General features: G+C 47.8%; 2 non-coding genes across 2 annotated transcripts; one reads left to right on the top strand and one right to left on the bottom strand.

Moving 5' to 3' along the window:
• Positions 1-13,063: 13,063 nt before the first annotated feature.
• TRNAA-CGC (transfer RNA alanine (anticodon CGC)) lies at positions 13,064-13,136 on the bottom strand. The gene has a single exon. It is a non-coding gene; the product is annotated as a tRNA-Ala (tRNA).
• A 436-nt stretch (positions 13,137-13,572) lies between these two features.
• TRNAA-CGC (transfer RNA alanine (anticodon CGC)) lies at positions 13,573-13,645 on the top strand. The gene has a single exon. It is a non-coding gene; the product is annotated as a tRNA-Ala (tRNA).
• The last annotated feature ends 579 nt before the right edge of the window (positions 13,646-14,224 follow it).

The following is a 14,224-nucleotide window of genomic DNA, read 5'->3' as shown; positions in this document are numbered from 1 at the left end:
TTGGTAAAAGCTACTCCAAGCCATAGGCCACAGATTAGAGTTACTTCCAGTCGTGGTAAGCCATGTGGAAGGCGGAGCTTCAGATGAGGATCCAGGGAACAAAGACGCTGGTTTTTTGAAGTCTGCCGAATTCCATTGGGCCGACGTAAACTCGCGAGCAAGCGCACGGAGCTTTCCCGCTGCGTCTGTTCTTGACAGCGGGATAGCAACGCAATCGGCACTGGTATGTGAAGGTCGAGCGGCTGTGTCTGCTTGCTCGTTTCCAAGGATGCCACACTGACTTGGCAACCATTAAAATACGATGTTATGCCCTGTCTCAACTGCCTGCTGGTAAATTTCCGGGAGTGTGTTCGCGACAAGTCGTTCGTGGGGTCCACGGCGTAATGCAGAGAGCAGGCTCTGGAAGGCGACTTTGGAATCGCAGATGCACCATTTCTGGGGCGTTTCCTGATCGATCAATTGAATCGACAGCCGTCGTTGATGTCAAGTGCGATGTCCTGAATTTTATCACTGTAGATTTTGCTGGGACAAATACTGCAGCTGCTGAACTGGAATGCATGACCGACCCATCAGTGTAAACGTGTGAGCGGTCACTGTGGCACGCAAAAGGAGCAGGTGCGCTCAGGGTTACTCCGTTGATAATCGTCGCCTCGGTGAAATTTGAAGTATACGCGTAAAGCTGGCGTGGAGTTTTACGCCCCGAAGCTCCCCTTTTTACTGCAAGAGACGCCGGGACAGGAAGCTCCTCATTCATTCATTCATTCATTCATTCAAAGCATGTGCCGAAATTTTAGCACACGGCTCCGCTTCCATAGGAGTGCGAGTGCCACAGCCCGGAGTCGAAACTGCTAACTACATACCTCGCGTTCAGAAGCAGAACGCCAACACAACGTTCGTGCACGTGTTTACTTATGTTAATTCTCGTTCACTTCCTTTTCAGCAGGCACTAAGTCATTTAAAAAAAAGGAGGGGGGGATGTTTAAAACATCTTCGAGTATCCTAGGAGGATCCTCTCACAGATTTATCTCTCTTTAGTGAGCATGCATCAAGGACAGCGTCAGCTGTTAAGCGATACTCTTCGAACCTCCAGTGACCTACAGCAGGCTGCAATGCCGCGAGCACACCACGCGATGGCCTCTTGCTCTTCGTGTGCAGGCACTTGCGTAGGAGTAATAGCGAACAAAAGGGACCGAGAACAATTGTGCCTCGTTTTACACCCGAGCATTACATTATTCTTCATCAAGTCTCTAGGTTTCAAGTCACCACAGAAACGTCCTTAATTCCGCAGACGCATGGTAATTGGAGAACTGGAGATAAACCTGAAACCAGGAGAGCCGGATCGTCGATGACAGAAGTGTTTGATTGGTTAACTTTTAAAGAGAAGTAAAATGTATCGACGTCTTTTCGCGCACAAATCCGAAAACCAGCGCACAAGGTAACCATGATATTCGAAGGTCGCTACCCGCTCAGGCGTTGTGACATGTCTCCTTCCGCGGCACGCCTTTGGGAGCGCAGCGGCCATATATATGCAGCACGGTGCATTTGCCTCCCTATGCTCTCTGGCGCCTGCACTGCAGGACAATCTCCGCAGACGGACGACAAGGTGCGGTTGAGGTAACTGTCCCGATTCTCTAGATATTATTTGCACTCCACTCGGAAAGGTCGTAAGCCCTGGGCCATACAGATATGTGGCCCTTGCGGCACAGGTGAGCCAGCCACAGCGCACCATCTGCTATATGGACGTGTCCTACTCGCACTGCAAGACATCTGCACCTTGCTGGGCTATGGGGCTCAGTCGTTATATCGAACGACTGAATCTTTTCAAGACGGACCCCCTGCTCACAGGAAAGCCTCCAATACGACACATCTGCCTGAGGCGCAAAACAATATATCTGCTATATATTAATATATATAGGCACCCCAACCCCCATAGAGGTTGCATTTGATTTATTATTTTTAATACCCGTTCCTCTCTCTCTCTCTCTCTCTCTCTTTATAGTCCATCTAAATATTCCTGTTAGAGCGAACCGCACCATACTTCATGAATAAACAAGATCCGTCTACAGGGCGTATCACTATGTCGCTGTTTGTCGTTTGGCTGTCAAAAACCGAACAAGTATCCGTCATATATATGGTCAACTCGTCGGCTCTTCCGTCCGGCACCGACAGTGACGGAGCTATGGCGCTTCGTATCCGACACGACGTGCTCAGTGAAGCGTTCTGATGCTGGGCAAGAGGTCGAGGGTTCGATTTCCGGCCTCCGCGACCGAATAGCCGCTGGAGTGGAACGCGAAATAAACGTTCTGCGCATTTACTTCAGCGCCCGTTAAGAAACCTCAGGCGGTCAAAATTAGAAGCCCTTCGCTGTGCTGAAGCTGCGTCTCCAGTCCACGCGTTGGACGTTAAAATCAATCAACCAGTTTTCGCCCTTTCCACGCACCCAGCTCCAATGCACGCGATGTCCACAGCGGCACCGTTTCGCGTTTTCTCGGTGCCAAGGCGCGTTTTTACCTGGCGCAGAAATTGGTCCTGCGCCAGAAGCATTTTAACTAATTGATGTTCCGCGTGAAAAGCAAAAGAAAAAAAGACCGTCCCTTTCGAGTGGTTAGTGTCTACACCTGTGCGCGGCGGCAGCCGCCGTGCGTGACACCCTGTATATTTCGGGCGCCGCGGCGAGTAGGAGGCCATCTCCAAGGGTTAAAAACTGTCTGCATGCGCGCAAAGCCAACCAACACAAGGACGACTTGCGCGTGCTGACAAAGAGAGCGGATTGCGGCCGCTTGCGCAAATGGTCTCTCCGCGGCGCTGGCAAAAGCCCTGAGGTTGCATCCGAAAAGCTTAACACAAGAGTCCAGGCGCCAGCGGGTCACCACTACGCGCGGAAGGGCCGGCGTTCTCGCGACCACTCGGCCACTGTCGTCCGATTGGTCGCAGCGCCGCACTGGCTGCATTGGCGTTGCCGGCGCGCCGTTCCAGAATACGTGCACTCTGCGTCGAGAATTGTTGGTGGAATCAGGAGAGGAAGTGTAACGACAGGAAGGGGAGACGAGGGGAAGAAGCTTATATGGAATCTGGAGGGGAAGGCAGAGATAACACCTACAACGCGGTGAATGGGGTAACGTAATTCAGAAGTAAAAGAAAAAAAATATCTAGTGAATGAATTGTAAGATCACTGCAGAGTTTATTGGTACATATATCAACGAGAATACTTGGGAACAGCGAGAAGAGATGTGACAACATTGGACACACACACGCAGGCGCCAGCATTGCGACGATGGGTATTTGCGAAGGCTGCCGGCCAATGAAAAAAATGTTCTTACGAACAAAAAGATTTGTGAATTCACGGGCCGAATTCACAAAGCTTCTCGCTCTTAAGCGCTCGTTACCATTGGTCGGCAAACTGTGCTAATAATATGTCCAGCATCAAGATTGACTGCAATTTGCTCTTGCGAACAATTCTAACGTAAGAGCCTTTTGTGAATACGGGCTTTGATTCTTTAGGGCTCTCCCGAGGGCGCGGAATCGAATCCCTGTCGCGGCGGCCGCATTTCGAAGGGGGCGAAATGAAAAAAAAAGAAAAAAAGAACCTGTGAACCGTGCATTTGGTGCACGTTAAAGAACCCCTGCAGGTGGTCAAAACTAATCTCAAGCTCTCCACTATATACGGCGTGCCTCATAATCAGATCGTTGTTTTGTACGTAAAACTCCACAATTTATATATATTTTTTTTATTTCTCGTGTTCTTTCTTTCCCGGCACAGCGCCCGCGCCCATAAATGCCCAGTTATTGTACACGAACCACTGCCGCGAACGCGCTCGAGATGCAACGAAAGCCCTTGCGCGGCAGTGATATCGACACGGAAGCAGACGTTATTTGCGTTGAGACGGGTTATCGCTCACTGGGCTTTCAGCGGGTCACCTCGAGTGCAAGATAACTGACGGGAAGTCGGCACTCAAGCCAGTCGTCGCGGCCGCCGATTATCTTCGCGGAAGCCGTATATACACATATACCCAAAGCCTATGATTTCGATCTATCGCTGTTGCTTTTACACAATCGTCTGACCGAAATGATCTTTTTTTATTATTATTATTATACGGTATTTAGGAGATGTCGCCTTTAATTGGCGCTGGCTACTCCTTTTCACATAGGGATTTAAAAAATCATAATAAATACAGTGGAATCATAATAACACAAATTCCAGTCACATAAGTACACTAATGTCACACTATAACTGAAAGTCAACTCCAAATCATAAAAAAGACATCACAAAGTCCAGTCACATAAGCACATTAATTCCACACTAAAACTGAAAGTCAACTCAGAAACACAGCAACACCAAGTCCAGTCGCATATGTTACCTAAAGTAAACACAAAGGCCGGTCACGTAACTAGACTAAAAACAGGGCACATAAGAAAGCACGGATTAGATTCGCATGAAGGTACATAAAACCAGGCATTGAATTGTCGAAAGTCGGGTCAGAAAAAAAAAATAATAGAACGCGCTTATCACATTTAAACACTCTACTGAATAGTTTTCGAGAATATTGCTTGCTTGCAGAAATATTTGAAGGGCCAGCAACGCTCGTCTTTGCAATGAGTAAGTTGGCCCTAAGATCTTCCCGAGGCTGAAGGGCTTCCGATCGAATGCCACTAAATCACGTGCTAAACGTTGTCTCTGCGTGTCGTGTCACGGACATTCTACCAGAAGATGCTGCACATCCTCATCCGCGTGGCCAAAAGTGCGTACCAGACTATCTCTTGAAATTTTATCTAGAAGGTGTTTTGGTGTACGCGGTGCCGAGCCGCAGACGGTGAATGAGCGTTTCAAAGGCTCTGGTTGTACCTTTTATCGCTATGTGTTAATAATTACGTAGGTGGCACACACACCGAATTATCCATGTGCCTGTCGTCGCTGGGCTCTATAGTCAGCTAAATCCACGTGACAAGAATTGTGAAAGGCGCATGCGACTCGAGAAGGGAGTACTTGCCACAAGCACAGATGTGGCCGCGCGCTTGGCTTGAATCCCGTGACCGTAAAACCGTAAAAGAATTTTGCCGGTCTAATGCCATACTACAAGATACTCCGTTAACACGGAAAGCTGAGTTGCTAAGGCTTCATGATACGCAGCGAATCTTCATGAGTCATGAAACCAGCACAAAAGGACGCAGGCAGAAGAGAGAAAAGGTGCGTGCATGGGTGTTCCTTTTTTATCTTCTGTTCTTTGGGTCCATTACGCTGAATCGTGAATATTCGCTGAACCACTCCGCAGTGTTCGTACGCCACACATATTGACAAGACTGTAGCCCTGAAAGCATGCCTATACTACGCTTCGAGTTTGTAAAAGCGAGAATTTTAGTAATACAGTACTGCGCTCAGGCACATCAAAGCAAAGTCAGTCCTCGGCAGCCATGTCGAAGTCCTCAATTTAAATGAGTCTTGACGTGAAACTACGAGGCAAAGTTTTGCCCATGAGTTACATTTCTTGTATACGCACCGAAGCCATATTCGTATTAAAAAAAAAAGTCGCAGTTTCGCCAGAAAGGCAAATCGTCGATCGCGATAGTAAATTTGTAGACAGCCATACGAACTAAGGCTAGTAGTTACATCGGCCGCATAAACTCGTAAACATTCGCTTACTAACTAAATTAACAAGCATGGTGCCACGCGCGCAGAGGCAAACATAAACACACCTCACTCGATCAGCGCGGACACTCGCTGTCAAAACGTTGGCGTGAGCAAGAGCGGCAGCAGCAGCGAGCGAATCGACCTTCGTGCTGCCTCTCGCTTCAACGCGAACTAAGCGGCGAGAACACAGCGCACACGAAGCTATGAGCGCCTAGACTTTGCACTAGTCGCAGATCGCTATCAAGATTGGGCTCACGCGGCGCTCAGCCGCGCCATACGCAGCCGCCTCCGGAGTAGACCCTCCCCCAGCAGACCCTCGCGCGCTTTAACTCGCACCTACAGCATACGCATACAGTGCGTGATGTTCCGCACTTGGACTTTACGCGGAATATCACGGCGACGGCGGGAGTGAATCTGGAGCGTCCACATAATTGCTACCGCGATAAAATTAATTGGCGGTTTAGTGGTAAATGCAAGAGAAATGCGTTAGCATTACGTCGCACCTGTTTGAGGTCCCGGATCTATGGTTTAAACAGCATTCACCACATTGCAATGTGTTGTTCAGCAGCTCACTCGATCGACACACGTCCTGCCTCTTCGAGGAGCGAAGTGCACACACACACACACACACACACACACACACACACACACACACACACACACACACACACACACACACACACACACACACACACACACACACACATATATATATATATATATATATATATATATATATATATATATATATATATATATATATATATATATATATATATATATATATATATTCACATTCGCAACAGCCGTTGGAGCGACGTTCTTGTGCCGCACAAGTCCAGAGGCTTTGTTATTGTGTCAATAGACGCCCGCCAAAGGCAAAGATAGCGCATACATCAAACAAAAACAAACAAACAAAAAATCGGGCCGCAACGTCTGAGCGACCAAAATGACAAACACCTTGTATCCGAACTGCAGGCGTGTTGCACCGATAGCAGCAACAGGTGAAGCCGGTTTCGAAGAAGCATTGGCCTCGTCTGTGAACGATAAACAGTGGGCCTGGCCTAAGGGCGCCGTTGACAAGGCGCGAGCAATAGCTATATGTAGCTACAGCACGCCCTGCACGTGTGCATCCGAGAGCCCGCGAGAGGCGGCTGTCCTTTGCTGATGTATGCTAAGTACCAGACCGCACGGGAAAATACCGTTAATAACGACACGACTGCACTGATCCCCCCCTGCAGCTGGACTCTGTATGTTCGCCTCTCCACGAGGAGGCTCGGATACCCAGCTGCCAACAGCGGGAAGCAAGCGCGCCACGTGCGGCCTGCAGGATATCGGCCGCTCCCGTCGGATGCGTCTGATTTGCGAAGTGTCGGCGGCGCCTAAGCGTCCGTGGTTCTACCGCCAAGCTGGGCGAAGTGACGAAGTGACAACGGCGCTTCCTTCCTACACAGAACAGGCTCGACGATCACGCAGACTGTCAGGAAGCGCGCGCCTCTACCTTTGGTCAGCTGCGCTGACCTACATTTGGTAGTCGTACACCGCAAAGCACTGTTTTGAACGAGTTGGTGCATAGTTGTCAAAGGCCTCTGGCACAGAACGTAAGAATGGAGCAGCTATAGAAAAATGGACACAAAGAACGCCAACTTGCAACTAATTTAATATCTGTAAAGAGCCCGCATATAAACTCTGGTTGCACAGATCCACAGCGCAAACGTCACAAGCAACATCAGCAATGAAAAAAAAAAAAAGCACTATCGCGAACTATCAATAGAGCTTGAAACTCGCTTTTGTATAGTGAGATACAAGGAACAACGATGCATATGGGCTTCATCTCTCTCCTTAATGAAATATTATTTCGGTCAGCTTCCGTGTCATCACATCACGGCGTCTTCCGTGGATACGTATGCCTTCAAACTGCGGCACCGAACCAGTGTTTATGTGCTCGCGCTTTCCAGAAATAAAATTAATTGCGTATTCGCGCTCATTGTGTCCTTATTTCTTCTTGCCTTTTGCGCCACAATCCTTGACAATTCGTAGTGTATACATATACAAGATGTCTACGAAGTCAATTCCAATTCTCAATTTACGCAGTCAAAAAATATGCAATTATTAGTCATCGTTATCATGATCTAGATGAACCGACAATTTTACTTCATTGCAGAGGATAACAGATAATAGTAGAACAACGTCATTTTGGGCAGAGTACTGAACTTCCTGCTATGGCTTTACTTGGCTTTACTTGCGCTACGAAGTGTATTGCAGCCCCGATTTGACATGTGCGACTTCTGCTTGTGTGGCTGGTGTGAAGGAATTAGTTTATCGGACCATTGTAAGCTGCAGGCTCCGTGTACCAGCTGAAGACAGGAATTCGAGGTAGGTGTCCTCAGAAACGCTCTATACTCATAGCCTATACCTAAACTGCCGCAGGAAACTGTGGACTATGATATAGCACACGTGTGTATTGTAGACAAGCAGAAAAGCTTTTCATAATGAAAAGCAAATTCTCAGGTTTTACTTGTCAAAACTGCCATATATGATTTTGAGGCACGCCGTAGAGGGGGGCTCCGTATAATTTTTTACCACCTCATTCTTTATATAGCGTGCATTCGATGCGCGGTACTCGGGCGTTTTTGCTTTTCGCCCCCATCGAAATGCGGCCGTCGCGGCCCCGATTTGATCTTGCGATCTCGGGCTTAACAGCGCGACGCCGAAGCCACTGCATCACCACGGCGGGTAGATAGATAGAATAAACTATTTTCCAACGGATAAAGTAGTCTGTACCCACCCCCCGACACGCAGGTCAGGGGGCGAGTACCGCCGCCTCAGAAGCAGGCTGGGAGGTCTTGGGTCCCAACAGCCTCTTCAGCCAGTTGGACGAGCCGGCGCTGGAGCTCAGAGTCCGAGCTGCGCAGCAGGGTCTCCCACGTGTCTCTACTATCTATTTTGTGCGTTCCCCCGGGAGAGTACGGACATTCCCATATTATGTGGTCGAGGGTCCCTCTCGCCCCACAAAGATTACACCTATCGCTCCTAACCTCGGGGAACATGTGCTTAGCCATAACCGGCTGCGGATACGTATACGTTTTCAGCCCCAAGGAAGCTCGGAAGCCTTCGCTCGCAAATCGCCAAAAGAAAAAAACAACAACTGAAAAAGGCTGTGGAACCAAACATGGGCGACCTTTCATGAAGTGTGCCGAAGGGGTTGTCTACGAGATCCCCCTTTCGTGCGGTCGTTCCTATATAGGTCAGACCAGGCGCTGTGTTAATGAGCGTGTCAGGGAGCATGAAAGAAATGTTGAGCAAATGAAAGAGGGCCCAAATTTGCCTAAGCACATCGGGACCTGTCGCTCACGCTCTTGTGAACCGCGTTTTTCAGATGTGCGGATTCTTGCCCGAAGTAAAGATGCTAGAGCAAGGGAACTGGTTGAAGCCTATCACATAGGCGAGAAAGGCAGCTTGTGCGTTAGCGATACTTCGATATCATTATATAAGGCCGAGATGAGGTTTCTTAAGCATGGTGCGTCATGAATGTTTGATTAGATGCGTGAATGAATGTTTGCTCTGTGCGCATGTGTTGACGGACGGTATATATATGCCTGCGTTCTGTAAATAAAACAGTTGCGAGTGGGGCCCGGTCCTGTTTTCTTCTCTCGTGTGTGTCTGTTTATTTGGCGTCTTCATATTTTACAATGAATATCTAGGAGGCGTCGGCCAAGCGTCTCCGTTTGGCCGCGAGGAGTTCATAACTCGAAGGACTGCTCAGTAGCGTTTAATTCCACATTTATGCTTTCGTATTCCCAACTCATAAGAAGTGCATACATGTCCCCGGATTTCGTTTTTCGTTCGCAGGTAGTAAATGTAATACCGGATGTAGCTCGTATAATTCATGCTTATCCTTCAGTGATATTCTCTATACAGTGATAACCTCCGTCTCGGTACGACGCGTGGTGCTGGCGCGGCGCCACTGCATCGTGCGCAGACGAGTCCCTCGCTCGTATGCGCAATGTCGCCGTGCCAGGGTCGCATACTGCATCGAGAATGGAATATCGCTGTAATAGAATGTTTTTTCCGCCGTATACATCGTCGTGGCATTGCCGACACCGATACCACTTCTACCAGACATACCAGGAGCCGAATTCACAGAGATTTTCGTCCGTAAGCGCTCTTTGGCCAATGGCGGGGCGCCTTCGCTAATAATATATCTGTTTGGCTGGAACCTGCACTTACAGTCCTGGCTTAAGAAACTATTTGTGAATACTAGCCCAGGTCCGCGGAGTTATCGCACTATAACGAGGCTCTGGCGTTTACCAGGGTGTGGTGACGGTCCTTGGAAGCACTCGATCGCAGGCCGCACTGGCAAATGGAGGCGCGTGTGTGCGCATGGCCGTCTGCATCCGGCAGATAGCGGAGCGCCGCAGTGGCCCCGCATCCTTCACCCGCTCTCGGTGCATAATACGTATACGTGGGCCTGTATTGCGAGGCTGTCTATCTCACTCGGCCATCCTGCTGCAGCCCAACCTAGTCCGCCATTTCCGCAACAGAAAGCCTTCTTCGAACATGATATAACTTCTGGTCTGTTATAGGGCGCTATTTTTTTTTAACTGCACCAAATTAAAAAAAGAAAAAAGAAAAGACACCTGCGACAGATAGCATAATTCTAACCCTCGATGTAAATTGACGAGGCGGACATTGCTTCCACGAGCAATCAAATGCGCAATGGAGCAATTACCAAAATTTCACTAAGAAAGGTTATTTACTACATACATTACAGCACATGTTGCAATTTACGAATTGTAACTTGCAAGGCGTATCGACTTGGAACGAAATCTGAGCACGGCACTGGTTTTGAGAGATGCGCCGCGAAACTTGCGGTAAAAATGCACTGTTGGTCCACTTTCTGAAGAAAGCACTGTTGTGTACATTGAAGCACAATAGTAACGGTAACGGCTAATGCATTTTGTCGCACACTTTGAAAATTATTATCTTGGAACTGGTGCCACCCTGAGAACTCGTTTCAAGTGGATACGCCTTGCGAAGTCACCGGCTACAATTCGTAAATTGTAATATGTGCCGTAATGTAATTAATTAAAAAGCAAGTTAGTAAAACATTTCTAATTAGCCAATTATGCATTTGATTTCTACGAGAAGTAATGTCCGCCTCATCGAGTAATTTATTTCAAAGGTTAGAATTGTGCTACCTGCCCCAGGCTATATCTTTAAAAATATTGCTGCAGCTAAAAAAAAAAAAACAACAAAGAACACCTGGTATATTAGATCGACAGAATCGGGGAGGTGACGGTGGAAAGGGAAACGTAGTCGAGGGCACCAGGAGATCAGACGCATTTACGAAATTCGAAAATTTGCAGACCGAATGGATCCAGCTGTCGTAGGACCGGCGTAACTGGCGAGAGGCCTTCGTTCAGTGGACTTAAAAACAGACCGATCACGGCCACACATTATTTGCCTTTATTACGTGCCAAACCACTGATTGCTAGGGTAAGCGCGCGAACAGACAAAGACGCCAGCGGAACACCGAACGAGCGCTGTCGTCACTGTCCGTTCGCGCTTTTCCCACGACAACGGCTGCGCACCAACTCGCCCAGTTTGCCCAGTTCGTCATTTTAGCGAAACCGTCAATGCGCCGAGAGCGCGCACTTCGTGCTGTCCGTCTTCGTGCGCCCTGCTGCTGTTTGCTCTCGTTGGGTCGCCGCTGTCGCCGCCACTTGCTCCGCAATTCACCGCCGGTTGTGCGATTCTCGTTCGCTGTGGGCGATGCGCGCGTAGCGCCGTCGGAGACTCGAAAGAGGCGCGGTGCATATGCAGCCGCACAAAAGAGCTCGTCATTCGTTCATTGTGGAGCCAGTGGCGTGCGAAAATGACGACGAGGTCACAACGGCGCACTCCGCGCCCGTGCGTGTCTTTCGCGCGGCAGAAGTGGGCGAGTGGCAAGACTGTCTGGCAGCTCGGCTTCCAGTGCAGGTCCACCCACAGATCGATCGGTGCCGCCCACTGCACCGCGGTTCGAACACTGCGCCGGTACGCGCGGCGGAAATGAGAGGCCGCGCGTCTTGCAGACTCTGCGTACCGGGGGCGCGCGCGCCGCGAGAGCCAATAAATATTTCCAAGAGCGCAGCTCGAGCAGCAGAGCCAGTATGACCAGTAACGAGATGCTCTTAATAATATGATCACTATCGCGCGCAACGCCGGCGACTATTCTTATACGGGGTGATCATCCTCAAGTTTTATGGAATTAAAAAAAAAATAGATAGCCCGTTGCAGATAACATAATTCTAGTCCTTGAGCTGGGTTTTTCAGAGAGGCGGACATTACTTGCGCGAGAGATCGAAACACATATTCAACTAATTAAGAAAAATCCACTAATTAACTTCTGGATTAATCGCATATTGCAATTTACGAATTGTAACCGGGGAGGTTGCAAGGCGTAGCCACTTGAAATGAATTTCCAGAATGACGCCAGCTTGAAGATATGCGACATCCAACTTGCTGTGAAAATGTACTGTTGTCCCACTTACTTTTAGAACAAAACTCTATTTTATGCATCGAAGAACAGAAGTAACTGGAACGCCCAGGTATTTCGTTGCACACTTCTGTCATCCTGGCAATTCAGCTCGAGCGGATACCTCTTGCAAGCTCACGGGCTACAATTCGCAAAATGAGATATGTACCGTAAGGTAATTAATTAACAAGTCGATTAGTAAATTTCTCTTCATTGGTTGAATATGTGTTTCGATTTCTCGCGTTAGTAATGTCCGCCTCCTCGTATAATCCAGCTCAAGGACAAGAATTATGGTATCTGCCACAGGCCATCTTTAAAAATTCCATAAAACTTAAGAATTATCGCGCTACATGAACCACGCATTGCTCACCAAAATAACGGCGCTTATTCATTAGGGTGTCAAACAGCCAGTAAAGATATGTAACAGTATTCAGGGCTATTTATTTATTTATTTATTTATTTATTTATTCATTTATATTTTTCCTGGTTCATACTCACACCGTTTACAATTATTTTTGTTTAACTAAAGCGCGAACTTTAAGTGCTGCTGTTATCGAGTTGTAAGCACTTATAGCAAACTTTCACACACTCATCACATCACGCAAAATTTATCGCTTATCTCAGTTCACAGGAGCAGAACTTTAGATTACTGTTCACTTCGCGCTGAGTGACGTCTATGCACGAGCAACTGCGTTTCTATTACTTTTTGTATTTAACTTACACTTTCGTGAGTTCTCATACTCTCCGATTAAGTAAGTTTACAGTGCCCACTAAGTGTGACCATGCTGCTGTAGTATCATAAGAAGCCAACGAACAAAGACACCAAGGACGACACAGTGGAAATTATTTGTACTTAATACTAACTGAATTAAAGAAATGATAAATTTATGGAATTGAAAGTGGATGAAAAAGCAACTTGCCGCAGGTGGCGAACGATCCCACGTCTTCGCATTGCGCGTGCGATGCTCTAACCAATTGAGCTACCGCGGCGCCGTTTTCCCATCCACTTTCCGGGTTATTTATGTGTTACTACTAGAACTAACCCTGGGAGTGTTAGCCAGCACCAGCCACTCACAAACCTTGGCGGCAGATGTGGAACATCCTGTGTTGTCCTTGGTTTCATTGTTTGTTGGCTTCTTATGATATGATTAATAAAAATCGGTCCCCCTCGGTTAACTCCCTTTCTTCTCGTTCATTACTTAACGAGGGTCTCGAGTCCGGCAACATTGATGCCTTCAGGTAGCATGTGTGGGTTTAATGACCAGTTGCCTTCACCTGAACAAGATCACGTACTCTTAACGCCTGCGACAGAAAGGATGTTCCACATCCGCAGCCAAGGTTTGTGAGTGGTGGCGATGGCTAACACTTCCAGGGTTAGTTCCAGTAGTAACACATAAATACCCCGGAAAGTGGATGGTAAAACGGCGCCGCGGTAGCTCAATTGGTTAGAGCATCGCACGCGCAATGCGAAGACGTGAGATCGTTCCCCACCTGCGGCAAGTTGCTTTTTCATCCACTTTCAATTCCATTAAGTTATCCTTTCTTTAATTCAAGTAGTAAGTACAAGTAATTTCCCCTGTGTTGTCCTTGGTGTCTTTGTTTGTTGGCTTCTTATGATACGATTAATAAAAATGGGGCTTCTCGGTTAGCTCCCTTTCTTCTCGTTCATACTCCTGTAGCGGCAGATAAACTCTCATCTCCAAAATAAAGTTTAATACGAGACAATCAGTTACTCCCCCATAAAATGGTTTGCCGGAACTTTCCTTGTTCTTAGAGTGTGAACAGATATCGATGCATTGGTTAGGATCAATCGATGGATCCCTGCAAGGGTCTTTGCCTGAGTCGTTCCTTGCAAGATTCACCAAAGAGCCATCTGTAAAATAAAGTTAATCTCTCTCTCTCTCCTTCAAGGCTTTTAATATTCGCGGCCAATGCAGATTTTACTGATATAGTTTCCATTGTGTTGTGGGCCTCACATGTACGAATGACGCAAGGTAATCACGAAGTTTTTTTTTTCCTTTGTTTTTACGCAGACCAGGATGCACTGGATGCAATATACTCACCGGATTTCGCTCCTT

The sequence above is a fragment of the Dermacentor variabilis genome, chromosome 1 (genome assembly GCF_050947875.1).
Source record: "Dermacentor variabilis isolate Ectoservices chromosome 1, ASM5094787v1, whole genome shotgun sequence".
NCBI lineage: Eukaryota > Metazoa > Arthropoda > Arachnida > Ixodida > Ixodidae > Dermacentor > Dermacentor variabilis.
This window is presented reverse-complemented; position numbering and strand designations above follow the sequence as displayed.